Source organism: Mytilus trossulus, chromosome 4 (genome assembly GCF_036588685.1).
Source record: "Mytilus trossulus isolate FHL-02 chromosome 4, PNRI_Mtr1.1.1.hap1, whole genome shotgun sequence".
Classification (NCBI taxonomy): domain Eukaryota; kingdom Metazoa; phylum Mollusca; class Bivalvia; order Mytilida; family Mytilidae; genus Mytilus; species Mytilus trossulus.
Window position 1 is genome coordinate 46936647 of NC_086376.1, and position 13890 is coordinate 46950536.

Below are 13890 nucleotides of genomic sequence, written 5' to 3' on the forward strand. Positions count from 1 at the left end.
TGATTTTTACGCAAATATAGCATTATAGGAAGAATCAACTTACTCTGTCATTTTCCAATTCAGTGAAATATACATGGTCATACATGTTCCTTTATCTGAACAAACAAAGTGTTTTCAACTGTATTATTTATACTCCAACACTGACGAAATCATGTTTTGTTACATCTATTTCAACTTTGCCAAACAAATATTCAGGATATTTTAGTGACTTTTTGTCTCTTTTACAATACTAAATCTTTAAGAAATGACTTCGGATTTTTAGCGCATTTCAAGTTTGCGATTGCGCTGGTACCCTAAAAAATTATATTTTTAACTAGTGTACATGTTATACCTATTAATTTGATACTATTTTTCAAAATCTCAATGCAAAATTATTGAAAAAAGTCATAATTCCCATAAAAAGCACAGTTTTCAACGCCCTTCTTTTTGAAAATATTCTTCAAAATTCCAAGAAAAATAAATGGTTTTAACAGAGAAAATACATGTCATTAGAGTCGACTTGACTCTAAACCGATAATGATAGAATGTTGATGCACAGTAAATCACATTGCTGGTTATCTGAGGATTAATTTGAGCCCTTAATCACATCTGTACGTCAGCAAATGGCGATGAAACATGTCTCTGAAATGCCCCCCAAAATATCTTAAAATTTGCTTCATTGGTTATTTTCTGAAGAACTGTGTACTATTTTTTTTAGCGCATTTCAAGTTTGCGATTGAGCTGGTACACTAAAAAATTATATTTTTAACTAGTATACATGTTATACCTATTAATTTGATACTTTTCTTCAAAATCTCAATGCACAATTATTGAAAAAAGTCATTATTCCCCTAAAAAGCACAGATTTCTACGCCCTTCTTTTTGAAAATATTCTTCAAAATGAAAAATAAATGGTTTTAACAGAAAAAATACATGTCATTAGAGTCGACTTGACTCCAAACCGATACTGATAGAAGTTTGATGCACGATAAATCACATTGCTGGTTATCTGAGGATCAATTTGAGCCCTTAACCACATCTGTACGTCAGCAAATGGCGATGAAACAAGTCTCTGAAATGCCCCCAAAAATATCTTAAAATTTGCTTCATTGGTTATATTCTGAAGAACTGTGTACTATAGTTCAGTGATAATGAATGTCTCCGAAAGAAAAGTTACATTTATTATAGGAGATGATTTTTGCAACCCCGGCAGCGAGATTCGAACACGCAACCTTTTTTCCTTCGGATGGTTCAGCATACCCCTGTACCACTGGCACCGACTCGAACATTTCGAAATTTAAGTACTTATGTCTACAACTCAAAATCGAAAAAAATTAATTAAGAAGATCCCATCCCTGTTTGATTTCTTTAAGAAACTATGTGTTCAGATGATATATTTTTGTTGCTAAATGCATGATTTTTACGCAAATATAGCATTATAGGAAGAATCAACTTACTCTGTCATTTTCCAATTCAGTGAAATATACATGGTCATACATGTTCCTTTATCTGAACAAACAAAGTGTTTTCAACTGTATTATTTATACCCCAACACTGACGAAATCATGTTTTGTTACATCTATTTCAACTTTGCCAAACAAATATTCAGGATATTTTAGTGACTTTTTGTCTCTTTTACAATACTAAATCTTTAAGAAATGACTTCGGATTTTTAGCGCATTTCAAGTTTGCGATTGCGCTGGTACCCTAAAAAATTATATTTTTAACTAGTGTCAATCTAATTGAAATTAAATCTCTCACTCGCTATTTTTTTTATTCTTGGTCGCTGCGTGGGAGCAGCGACCAAGAATAAAAAAAATAGCGAGTGAGAGATTTAATTTCAATTAGATTGAACTAGTGTACATGTTATACCTATTAATTTGATACTATTTTTCAAAATCTCAATGCAAAATTATTGAAAAAAGTCATAATTCCCATAAAAAGCATAGTTTTCAACGCCCTTCTTTTTGAAAATATTCTTCAAAATTCCAAGAAAAATAAATGGTTTTAACAGAAAAAATACATGTCATTAGAGTCGACTTGACTCTAAACCGATAATGATAGAATGTTGATGCACAGTAAATCACATTGCTGGTTATCTGAGGATTAATTTGAGCCCTTAATCACATCTGTACGTCAGCAAATGGCGATGAAACAAGTCTCTGAAATGCCCCCCAAAATATCTTAAAATTTGCTTCATTGGTTATTTTCTGAAGAACTGTGTACTATTTTTGTTAGCGCATTTCAAGTTTGCGATTGCGCTGGTACACTAAAAAATTATATTTTTAACTAGTATACATGTTATACCTATTAATTTGATACTTTTCTTCAAAATCTCAATGCACAATTATTAAAAAAAGTCATTATTCCTCTAAAAAGCACAGATTTCTACGCCCTTCTTTTTGAAAATATTCTTCAAAATGAAAAATAAATGGTTTTAACAGAAAAAATACATGTCATTAGAGTCGACTTGACTCCAAACCGATACTGATAGAAGTTTGATGCACATTAAATCACATTGCTGGTTATCTGAGGATTAATTTGAGCCCTTAACCACATCTGTACGTCAGCAAATGGCGATGAAACAAGTCTCTGAAATGCCCCCAAAAATATCTTAAAATTTGCTTCATTGGTTATATTCTGAAGAACTGTGTACTATAGTTCAGTGATAATGAATGTCTCGGAAAGAAAAGTTACATTTATTATAGGAGATGATTTTTGCAACCCCGGCAGCGAGATTCGAACACGCAACCTTTTTTCCTTCGGATGGTTCAGCATACCCCTGTACCACTGGCACCGACTCGAACATTTCGAAATTTAAGTACTTATGTCTACAACTCAAAATCGAAAAAAAAAAATTAAGAAGATCCCATCCCTGTTTGAATTTTTTAAGAAACTATGTGTTCAGATGATATATTTTTGTTGCTAAATGCATGATTTTTACGCAAATATAGCATTATAGGAAGAATCAACTTACTCTGTCATTTTCCAATTCAGTGAAATATACATGGTCATACATGTTCCTTTATCTGAACAAACAAAGTGTTTTCAACTGTATTATTTATACCCCAACACTGACGAAATCATGTTTTGTTACATCTATTTCAACTTTGCCAAACAAATATTCAGGATATTTTAGTGACTTTTTGTCTCTTTTACAATACTAAATCTTTAAGAAATGACTTCGGATTTTTAGCGCATTTCAAGTTTGCGATTGCGCTGGTACCCTAAAAAATTATATTTTTAACTAGTGTCAATCTAATTGAAATTTAATCTCTCACTCGCTATTTTTTTTATTCTTGGTCGCTGCGTGGGAGCAGCGACCAAGAATAAAAAAAATAGCGAGTGAGAGATTTAATTTCAATTAGATTGAACTAGTGTACATGTTATACCTATTAATTTGATACTATTTTTCAAAATCTCAATGCAAAATTATTGAAAAAAGTCATAATTCCCATAAAAAGCATAGTTTTCAACGCCCTTCTTTTTGAAAATATTCTTCAAAATTCCAAGAAAAATAAATGGTTTTAACAGAAAAAATACATGTCATTAGAGTCGACTTGACTCTAAACCGATAATGATAGAATGTTGATGCACAGTAAATCACATTGCTGGTTATCTGAGGATTAATTTGAGCCCTTAATCACATCTGTACGTCAGCAAATGGCGATGAAACAAGTCTCTGAAATGCCCCCCAAAATATCTTAAAATTTGCTTCATTGGTTATTTTCTGAAGAACTGTGTACTATTTTTGTTAGCGCATTTCAAGTTTGCGATTGCGCTGGTACACTAAAAAATTATATTTTTAACTAGTATACATGTTATACCTATTAATTTGATACTTTTCTTCAAAATCTCAATGCACAATTATTAAAAAAAGTCATTATTCCTCTAAAAAGCACAGATTTCTACGCCCTTCTTTTTGAAAATATTCTTCAAAATGAAAAATAAATGGTTTTAACAGAAAAAATACATGTCATTAGAGTCGACTTGACTCCAAACCGATACTGATAGAAGTTTGATGCACATTAAATCACATTGCTGGTTATCTGAGGATTAATTTGAGCCCTTAACCACATCTGTACGTCAGCAAATGGCGATGAAACAAGTCTCTGAAATGCCCCCAAAAATATCTTAAAATTTGCTTCATTGGTTATATTCTGAAGAACTGTGTACTATAGTTCAGTGATAATGAATGTCTCGGAAAGAAAAGTTACATTTATTATAGGAGATGATTTTTGCAACCCCGGCAGCGAGATTCGAACACGCAACCTTTTTTCCTTCGGATGGTTCAGCATACCCCTGTACCACTGGCACCGACTCGAACAATCTGAAATTTAAGTACTTAAGTCTACAACTCAAAATCGAAAAAAAAAATAATTCAGAAGATCCCATCCCTGTTTGATTTCTTTAAGAAACTATGTGTTCAGATGATATATTTTTGTTGCTAAATGCATGATTTTTACGCAAATATAGCATTATAGGAAGAATCAACTTACTCTGTCATTTTCCAATTCAGTGAAATATACATGGTCATACATGTTCCTTTATCTGAACAAACAAAGTGTTTTCAACTGTATTATTTATACTCCAACACTGACGAAATCATATTTTGTTACATCTATTTCAACTTTGCCAAACAAATATTCAGGATATTTTAATGGCTTTTTGTCTCTTTTACCATACTACATCTTTAAGAAATGACTTCGGATTTTTAGCGCATTTCAAGTTTGCGATTGCGCTGGTACGTACACTAAAAAATTATATTTTTAACTAGTGTACATGTTATACCTTTTAATTTGATACTAGCTATTCTTCAAAATCTCAATGCACAATTATTGAAAAAAGTCATAATTTCCCTAAAAAGCACAGTTTTCAACGGCCTTCTTTTTGAAAATATTCTTCAAAATTCCAAGAAAAATAAATGGTTTTAACAGAAAAAATACATGTCATTAGAGTCGACTTGACTCTAAACCGATAATGATAGAAGTTTGATGCACAGTAAATCACATTGCTGGTTATCTGATGATTAATTTGAGCCCTTAATCACATCTGTACGTCAGCAAATGGCGATGAAACAAGTCTCTGAAATGCCCCCCAAAATATCTTAAAATTTGCTTCATTGGTTATTTTCTGAAGAACTGTGTACTATTTTTTTAGCGCATTTCAAGTTTGCGATTGCGCTGGTACACTAAAAAATTATATTTTTTAACTAGAATACATGTTATACCTATTAATTTGATACTATTCTTCAAAATCTCAATGCACAATTATTGAAAAAAGTCATTATTCCCCTGAAAAGCACAGATTTCTACGTACTTCTTTTTGAAAATATTCTGCAAAATTCCAAGAAAAATAAATGGTTTGAACAGAAAAAATACATGTCATTAGAGTCGACTTGACTCCAAACCGATACTGATAGAAGTTTAATGCACAGTAAATCACATTGCTGGTTATCTGAGGATTAATTTGAGCCCTTAACCACATCTGTACGTCAGCAAATGGCGATGAAACAAGTCTCTGAAATGCCCCCAAAAATATCTTAAAATTTGCTTCATTGGTTATATTCTGAAGAACTGTGTACTACAATGTATAGTTCAGTGATAATGAATTTCTCCGAAAGAAAAGTTACATTTATTATAGGAGATGATTTTTGCAACCCCGGCAGCGAGATTCGAACACGCAACCTTTCTTCCTTCGGATGGTTCAGCATACCCCTGTACCACTGGCACCGACTCGAACATTTCGAAATTTAAGTACTTAAGTCTACAACTCAAAATCGAAAAAAAATAAAATTAAGAAGATCCCATCCCTGTTTGATTTCTTTAAGAAACTATGTGTTCAGATGATATATTTTTGTTGCTAAATGCATGATTTTTACGCAAATATAGGAAGAATCAACTTACTCTGTCATTTTCAAATTCAGTGAAATATACATGGTCATACATGTTTCTTTATCTGAACAAACAAATATAGCCGTGGTGTAGTGGTTTGTGCATCGGACTACTAACACAAAGATTCCTGGTTCGATTACCGTTTGGGATGAAAATTTCAGGAACTCAATTTTCGACTCTCCCTTGACACCATTTGCGAGTATGGTCTTGAGGAAACGATGATAGTCCTTCGGAAGGGGACGATAAATGGCTGACCCGTGTTAAGAGAGAGTCATATCTCTTGCACGTTAAACAGGTCAGGACCACTACCTTATATGGAAATGCATAAATTAGCATACTTATGTTCTCGCATATGTAAATAGTTATCAAAAGTACCAGGATTATAATTTTATACGCCAGACGCATTGTTTATTTACATGTGACGCAATTTATTTTTACCTAGGTTTTTGACCAATCCAGTAAATGAGCCACAATGCATGATGGACTACTACGTGTTTACAATCAACCAAGAACACGTGTTATTTACTGAAATACAACACATTTTTTCGTGCAATGCGGGATTCACAATTTCGCTTAGTTTTTCATTTTGTGTATCTTCATTTATAGTTCGTGATATAAGATATTACTTCCATGCTCAGATTAACGAAAAGTTGTTTCTATGCGAAGAAAAAAGGGTTTGAATTACCCGATATATAGCCATTAACATGTTTGACGATGGCACAGAGATTTCATGTATTTGTCCACCAGAAGCAACGAAACAATGGCGAAACAAACACAATTACCCATGCATGCGACAAACTTACTGGTGTAAAGTAAGCCGTCGATAACAGCTGGTGCTGATATTCAAGAGTACAGCAATGTTCGTATAGATAATTAAAGGCAAATGTGGGATCCTTGAATTTTGTGTTCGTCAAAAAGGCGAAAAAATATTTACATACATGGCAGCGTTAACAAAATCTATAAGTATGTTTCAATCTCCATTAGAAAATAGTACTCAATGGTCTTTCTGTTTGAAATCTTAAATTGGTATCAAAATTAAATGTCTTTAGAGGCTAAGCTGATATGTATATTTATGTTTTTAGTAAAAAACGAGAGCGAACAATTAAAGAAAACTGGCTGCCTCATTGTAGCTATATTGACACATGGGGAAGAGGAAGTATTTTTGTTGGTCACATTTCAGTATATGGGACATCCAAACTGTTCCCTTTGTTTTGAAGGTAGTGAAGTCAGCAACTGTAGTTTCAGTTTGTTCGTTTTTAACGGGCTCGAACATTTGCCAAACTGAATAAAATCATTACAGCTGATTTCTTAAACATACAAAGTAAAACTTTGGTTGGCTTGCTTGCTTTGTTTGTATAGTTGTTTATACAAGCTTTGAAAATAAGATTGACATCTTTAAACAATATATATATATTTAGTATAGTTTAACTTGTATATTTTATATTTTGTACAATATACAACAAAGCAAGGAAGCTAACTAAAGTTTTGCTCCACATGCATTAGGATATAAGCTGTAATGATTTTATCCATATGTATGTGCGACAAGGTGGAAAATGTGATAAGTTTTGTGAAAATTGCAGTGTTGGATCTATAATAAAAAAAGAAGATGTGGTATGATTGCCAATGAGACAGCAGTCCACAAGAGACCAAAATGCTTACTTTTTAGCATTGGACCTATGACTGCTTACTTTACTGAATTATGGTCTTTGTTGGAAAGATGTCTGTACAAAATTGACAAAATTGAATTTTGTCTCAACAAAATTAACAAAATTGAATTTTGTCTCAACGAAATTGACAAAATTGAATTTTGTCTCAACAAAATTAACAAAATTGAATTTTGTCTCAACAAAATTAACAAAATTGAATTTTGTCTCAACAAAATTGATTTTTGTCTCACGAAAGTCAATTTTGTCTCACGAAAGTCAATTTTGTCTCATAAAAGTCAATTTTGTTGTTACAAAATTGAATTTTGTCATCACAAAAATGAATTTTGTCGTCACAAAATTGACTTTTGTCTCAACAAAATTGACAAAATTGACTTTTGTCTCAACAAAATTGACAAAATTGACTTTTGTCTCAACAAAATTTACAAAATTGACTTTTGTCTCAACAAAATTAACAAAATTGACTTTTGTCTCAACAAAAATGACAAAATTAAATTTTGTCTCAACAAAAATGACAAAATTGAATTTTGTCTCAACAAAAATAACAAAATTGAATTTTGTCTCACAAAAGTCAATTTTGTCTCACAAAAGTCAATTTTGTCTCACAAAAGTCAATTTTGTCTCACAAAAGTCAATTTTGTCTCACAAAAGTCAATTTTGTCTCACAAAAGTCAATTTTGTCTCACAAAAGTTAATTTTGTCTCACAAAAGTCAATTTTGTCTCACAAAATTGAATTTTACCGTACACAATTGACTTTTGTGATTTAATTTCCATATCAGGTAACAAAAGTCAATTTTGTATGCAAATATGTTTATATTTGCATACCTTTAGGGCAAAATTGACTTTTGTCATGACAAATATGAATTTTGTCTACAAAAATGAATTTTGTCATGACAAAAATGAATTTTGTCTACACAAATGAATTTTGTCATCACAAAATTGAAGTTCTCACAAAACAAGTCTGTAGCACATAGTTTTGTAAGACAAAAATGATTTTGTTATGACAGAATTGAATTTTGTACAAAACCACAAGAGTCCCATTCGGCGCCCCGTATCATTTGGCACTCATACTTCATCTTCTTATTTCTATATACAAAGCACGTTTTAGAAAGAAGAAAAAAGGCAATATGGCACCCACTATGATCCATAGACTTTTAATATTGGAGATATTTGACATATGTCAAAAGGAGAGCAGCCTATTTTATAGTATAAAAAATGTATTGAGCTATATACCGTACCCGCTCAGTGGCGGGGTTCAGGGGGATGGACACCCTTTTTTTGGACGATCAGTGCATTTGGATGGGGACATGTAGTTGGAAACCCCTCCCTTTTTGTCCATGGTTAGAATCCCCCTTTTTAAAATGGCTGGAGCTGCCCCTGTCGCTTTCATAACACTTATTTTTAGCATACTGAATATTATGATGTTCTTACTATTAGTTCAGGTCCTGATAAAAAAAAATACACATTCAGTACAGAAAGAAGTGTTTCAATGAAAGTTTCGTGTTTATCTAGGCAGAAATGATTTTGCAATAACATTTTACAGATTTAAAAGAGCTCAAATGATTTTCTTACTGGACAGTGGTCACTTCATTGGATATTTCACTGTGTCAATTCGTAAAATTAATGCTGGTTCAATTCATTACAATGCACAAAACCGGTTCAACTACTTTTGCAAGGCGAAAAAGAAAGTCGAATCGTGAAGCCAATAAACAATATTTTTTAATCTGAGCATGCAAATTGAAGATTACGTTATATATTTTACATTAATTATATTTACAGAATAAAAAATTTTGTAATGAGAGTCCCAGACAATATATTTTCCCACTAATTTCACGTGTTTTAAGTAGTAGCATACTCGTAGTAGCCCACAATGCATTGTAGTTCATTGAGTCGATTGGTCAGTTTTTCAAGGCAATGTTGGCCTTGTGTTTTGGAAATTACCTATGCAAATATATTCTGACGTCAGAAAATCTAGAGTTCTCGACCTGTTAAAGACACCCTTGTAGATTTCGAAAAAGAGTAGGCTAATGCCGCTACAAGGTAGCACTCGCACCCGCAAAGTGGAAAGGGATTAATATAAGTTGTAAAACTTGTTTCCCAATCCACTCTAAATAAATATGTTTAAACTAACAAAGTGTTTTCAACTGTATTATTTATACCCCATCACTGACGAAATCATGTTTTGTTACATCTATTTCAACTTTGCCAAACAAATATTCAGGATATTTTAGTGACTTTTTGTCTCTTTTACCATACTACATCTTTAAGAAATGACTTCGGATTTTGTAGCGCATTTCAAGTTTGCGATTGCGCTGGTACACTAAAAAATTATATTTTTAACTAGTGTACATGTTATACCTATTAAATTGATACTATTCTTCAAAATCTCAATGCACAATTATTGGAAAAAGTTATAATTCCCATAAAAAGCACAGTTTTCAACGCCCTTCTTTTTGAAAATATTCTTCAAAATTCCAAGAAAAATAAATGGTTTAAACAGAGTCATTAGAGTCGACTTGACTAAACCGATAATGATAGAAGTTTGATGCACAGTAAATCACATTGCTGGGTATCTGAGGATTAATTTGAGCCCTTAATCACATCTGTACGTCAGCAAATGGCGATGAAACAAGTCTCTGAAATGCCCCCCAAAATATCTTAAATTTGCTTCATTGGTTATTTTCTGAAGAACTGTGTACTATAGTTCAGTGATAATGAATGTCTCCGAAAGAAAAGTAACATTTATTATAGATGATTTTTGCAACCCCGGCAGCGATTCGAACACGCAACCTTTTTTCCTTCGGATGGTTCAGCCAACACTTTATGCATATTTTGAGAAGTGTTTGGATCATCTAAAGCTACTTCTTTGGTCACAGCTGACTTTTTAATAGAGGTCGACGCATGTCACAACCTACCCCATATGTGGGGTAGGATGTGACATAGGTTGGGGCAAGTTGTTACAAATACATACTAATGACAAAGCTCTATGTATATGCCTAAATGTATACGTTTTCTTTTTGTGCTGTTATGTGTGCCCAAGACCGTATCTAAAAGTGGATAAAAAGTATAAAATAAAAGCACCAGTAGTATACCGCTGTTCAATAGTCATACTTCGATTTAGCAAAATCACATTCTGGTAATAAACGAAAACCGAAGAAAAGTCATCAACTATAGGTGGAAAATAGTGGAACAACAGATACACTGAACTGCAACAAAAGACAAACATAGAGACAGTAGATAAAAGACATGCCGGACAAAGTACTTAAATCTTTCACATTCAACGAATGTTGTTTTAATAGACATTTTTGCAATGCAATATAACTTCTGCATACTCAGTAAGTGATATGACAGGGTTTTTTTTATCGGTCTTTCTATTTGTTGATTTTGTGGTTAAACATATATATCTTGTTTTAATATTCCCCATGGATTTTGAATTGCATAAAAAGTTGAACAAAATATTTTACGAAATCAGAAACAGTAGAATATAAATATGGGACAACAAGCTATTCAAGCTAAATGTTAACATTGTTTTTCCTCTCTTGTTTGGTTCGTTTGCGCTTTGTCGTTTGGAATGGAACTGGAAATAAGATAATATTCTTATTTATTTATTTTCTCTCTTAGAGTAATGCAATTTTCTACTTATTTTACTCTTACTTTTCTTAATTTACATTTGACTTTGGTATCTTGTAAATGATTTGTGTTGTGTATAGAATGAAAGAAAAGTATAAGGTTTCAACAAGAACTTTTATATTCAATTATAAACATATTTGCATCAACAGTACAACATATCGTTTTTCTAGTCTTCATCAGAGTCACAATTATGACATATAAATATTTTGTCTCCTTTGGTGCATTCTTCATGTGCCCATTCTTTGTAACTAGTGCACTGAATCCAAGATTCTCTTGATTTACTGTTGGAATATGGTTCTAGACATACTAAGCAAAAACATTCATCTTCGTCGTTTGAATTGTTTGATTTCCTCACCTGTTTCTGTTTGTTGGTTCTTCTAGTGCTTTTTGGAGGGGCAACTTCCGTTTAACAGTCTTTTGTTGTTTCTCACATTTTCTTTTTTCTTCCTCTTCAATTGCGTTTTTTTCTGGTGTATCGGTAAGAATAGCAGTCTTTCTCTTTCTACTTGAAGTTTTTCTAGAATTTTTTAATGGAGCTGCTTTTAGAAATGGTCGTACTATGCTTGGGTCAAATGATGTTGCTGTTTTATTTTTGTGATCCTGATGACCTGCTGCTGTCTCTCGGACTGTAGCACTGTAATGGGCTGCTGCATCTTGTCCTGTCAAAACCAGATAGATGTTTCGTTCTCTGTCAGCCGTGGACGTAGTTGGTAACTGTGTTAGCTCGGATATGTTGTTGTTCTCAACCCTTATTATATTGGCGCAGACTTGATACGCGTTGCATAATAGCATCAGGATTAAATCTCCAGTTCTAGACATATAATTGTTTTCGTCAATGTAACTGTTAACCTCGGTTATTAAATCTTGGTCATCAGTTATGAAATCTTTGTAGAAGTTTTTATTTATATTAGCTTTATGTATCAGGTTTTGAAATATCTCTTCAGTCCCAATTTTTTCATTTAACTCTTCTTCCATGCAAATCTGAAAGGCATAAACAAGTCAGTGTCCGTCACATCTGACGTTAACAAGAACTCGTTGTCGTTCCTGGAGATATTTTTTTCAAATCAGATTCTTTATTAGGGTCACTTCTCTGTTCTTGATTATCTGTTTTGTCTTGTTCTTCGTTTGATTTTTCTCTCTCGTGTTGCTCATCTGCTTCTACTGGTTGATTATCGTTTGACTCTTTTTCATTTGTATTACTATTCGGCACAGCGGGTGGAGATTCGTCGCTCATTTGTTCTCTTTGAATCAGGTCATTAGAACTGGTTTGCATTGGTCTGTCTGTTACATATGAAGGTGCGAAGTCAGTATCTTCAAAAACATCAGGATTCATTGGAAATATTCCACTTACTCTGAACCCACTTATGATATTTCTTGGTGTAGCAGCATTCGGCCAAGACTCTCTCAAGATCCCAGGTAGGTCATATATAGTCATTGGCTTTCCAGGGTTATTTCTCAGCCAACAATCCTGTGCTGTTGCAACGTATCTTTTCAATGGACCATACACAGTCCTGTCCAATGGTTGAAGCTTGTGGGAACAGTGTGGAGGGAAAGAAAGCATCACAATTCCATTTAGTTTTGCATAGGCAAGTATCGTAACAGCCAGATGAGAAATCAGATGAGAATTGTGGTTATCTAACAAAAGTAAAACAGGGTTTGATGTACTGGGTTTTGGTGTGCTTAACAAAGTGTTGTAGAAAAATGAGAAAATTCTCAGCTGTCATCCAACCTGATGGATGGGCTCCACCACAAACTCCTTGAGGTCCATCTCTAATAAAGTGGTCTTTGAAGTGTTTGGGGAAAATCATCATTGGTGGTACAGTGTTCCCAATGGCATTTACGGATCCGCATACCGTTACAAGATAACCTCTCTCAGCAGACGTTATACCTCCTACTTGTTTTACGCCTTTAGCACCGACAGTTTTGGATGGCTTTTGCACTGTGGTTATACCTGTCTCATCTATATTCCAGATATAGGAAGCATTGAATTTATATCGATCCATCACTTCTCCAAGCTTTGTAAAAAAACTAATTTTCATTGGTGTGGTTGAAACTAGTCGCTCTTGACAGACTAGTGGCTTCTGGCGTTCTAATAGACAGATTGGGATGTCTCCGCATAAACAGAAGAAACCAATCTACTCCTGCACACTTGTTTTCAACCCATGATTGTGGCATGTGTATGGAGAACTTCTCTGCACATTCATATGCAAGTCTTCTGACTTCTTTAGGTGTAAGTCCAAAGTAGATGTAAGATGCATTAAGTAAATACCTTTCCAGTGCTTGCTCTTGTAAGTCATTGAAAACTTTCCTGTTACCAAAGTAGCCAACTGTTACATTACTGGAACCAACTTCTGTTCATTTCTTTATGAATCTGGTCAAGGTCATGTGATTAATTTCAAACTCAGACGCTGCCAATCTCACACTACGGTGTTCGTTTACTACGCAACTCATTGCTCTTTCCATTATTCCATGTGGTGTTGTTCCTCTATTTGTTTTACGAACATACGTTCTTGTCATGTTGACCTGAAAAGTTAAAAAGAACAATTTATTAAAGAATGGATGAAGATGTTATGTTTTATAAGACATTTTCATATCATCTATACATTCAATTTAGCACTGTCATGTTACGTGCAGTATCCGATCTTGATGTCTGTGTCCACATCCATGATAGTGTTTGCATTACAGATATATGTAAGGCATAAGCAAATGTTGCTCAAATAGA